Source organism: Scyliorhinus torazame, chromosome 23 (genome assembly GCF_047496885.1).
Source record: "Scyliorhinus torazame isolate Kashiwa2021f chromosome 23, sScyTor2.1, whole genome shotgun sequence".
NCBI lineage: Eukaryota > Metazoa > Chordata > Chondrichthyes > Carcharhiniformes > Scyliorhinidae > Scyliorhinus > Scyliorhinus torazame.
In genome coordinates, this window is record NC_092729.1 from 77,615,541 (window position 1) to 77,617,366 (window position 1,826).

The window sequence follows — 1,826 nt, forward strand, 5'->3', positions numbered from 1 at the left end:
GGAGGTGTTGTGCGAAGCAAAGTGGTAAGGCAGAAAGGAAGGAGAAAATGCTGTAAAATCTGATCAAGTCTGGCAGCATCTGTCGGGAGAGGAAAGAGGTTTTGAGTCCGCTGACTCTCTGTCAAAGCTGAGAAAGAGTGGTGATGCAGTGCGGTGCATTGAGTGTGTGGGATGTGGAGAATGGGCAGTAATTTTGTTTTGTGAGTGAAGAGGATGAAAGAAAAAAGAGATAAAGGGCAGCTTTGTGTGTGCAATCTGATTTTTGACTTGGAAATTCCCCATAAACGGGGGTGTGCACCATTCCTGGAGATACTGCAATATCAGGTTGATGCGTGGAGTGGACAGAGCAAGCCCCAGGTCCATCTCCCTGCTCTAAAAATCAATTTAATATACAGTCCCCAATAAGGGACGTTCCAGATATTAAACTGAAAAGAACAGAAACTACACTTGATCTGAGCCAAAAGGCCGAGAAGCGATGCCCAGGGCTCTGGAGTTGCCCAAGTGCCATATGCCTTCCCTCTTTTACAGCAGACTGACAGCATTCAAAGCCTTTCCGATGTCAACACTGAGACTTTCCCTCTAGGCTTATTGCTGCTGGCCTTTCCCATCGGAACAGGAGATTCACATTTACAGAACCGGCCTCTTTCCCCCTTTTTCAGCCGGACCGCGTGACACGTATGTAGATGAGGAGTGGGCCGCCAATCAGATAGGAGCGGGCGGTGCCTATCCGCACGCACGTCACTGTCACAGGCAGCTGCTGCAGAGCAGGCTTTGGAAAACACTTGAATGGGCAGCAGCAGGGGGAAGGAACTCGGCTGCTGCCACTCGCCCTGCCTTCTCCCAGAGCCCTGCAAATATTTCTCCCATCAGATAATTCCCCTTTTGAAAGGCAGGCTTGGAACTCTCAGGATGTGGAGGTGCCGGCGTTGGACTGGGGTGGGCACAGTAAGGAGTCTGACAACACCAGGTTAGAGTCCAACAGGTTTGGAAGGAGCAGTGTTCTGGAAGCTACTGATTTGAAACAAACCTCTTGGACTTTAACCTGGTGTTGTCAGACTTCTTATTGGTGAAACTCTCAGGCAGCGCATTGCAGATTCTAACCACTCGTGCTGTGCTATTAAAAATAGGAGTGTTCGGGATGTATTTGGCAGTCCTGTCAGCTTCAGCCCTGGCTCCACCCCTTAATTACGTCAGAAAATTCCCCACTAGGTGGAGATTGGTAAAGGTGTGTGTGATTCAGACATTCCCCACTAGGTGGAGATTGGTAAAGGTGTGTGTGATTCAGACATTCCCCACTAGGTGGAGTTTGGTAAAAGTGTGTGTGATTCAGACATTCCCCACTAGGTGGAGATTGGTAAAGGTGTGTGTGTGATTCAGACATTCCCCACTAGGTGGAGATTGGTAAAGGTGTGTGTGATTCAGACATTCCCCACTAGGTGGAGTTTGGTAAAAGTGTGTGTGATTCAGACATTCCCCACGAGGTGGAGTTTGGTAAAGGTGTGTGTGATTCAGACATTCCCCACTAGGTGGAGTTTGGGAAAGGTGTGTGTGATTCAGACATTCCCCACAAGGTGGAGATTGGTAAAGGTGTGTGTGATTCAGACATTCCCCACTAGGTGGAGTTTGGTAAAGGTGTGTGTGATTCAGACATTTCCCACTAGGTGGAGTTTGGTAAAGGTGTGTGTGATTCAGACATTCCCCACTAGGTGGAGATTGGTAAAGGTGTGTGTGATTCAGACATTCCCCACTAGGTGGAGTTTGGTAAAGGTGTGTGTGTGATTCAGACATTCCCCACTAGGTGGAGATTGGTAAAGGTGTGTGTGATT

At 48.5% G+C, this 1,826-nt stretch overlaps 1 non-coding gene across 1 annotated transcript; it reads right to left on the reverse strand.

The window, feature by feature from the left end:
- Positions 1 to 287: 287 nt before the first annotated feature.
- On the reverse strand, positions 288 to 477 carry LOC140399807 (U2 spliceosomal RNA). Its single transcript, XR_011937887.1, has one exon. It is a non-coding gene; the product is annotated as a U2 spliceosomal RNA (small nuclear RNA).
- Between the last annotated feature and the right edge of the window lie 1,349 nt (positions 478 to 1,826).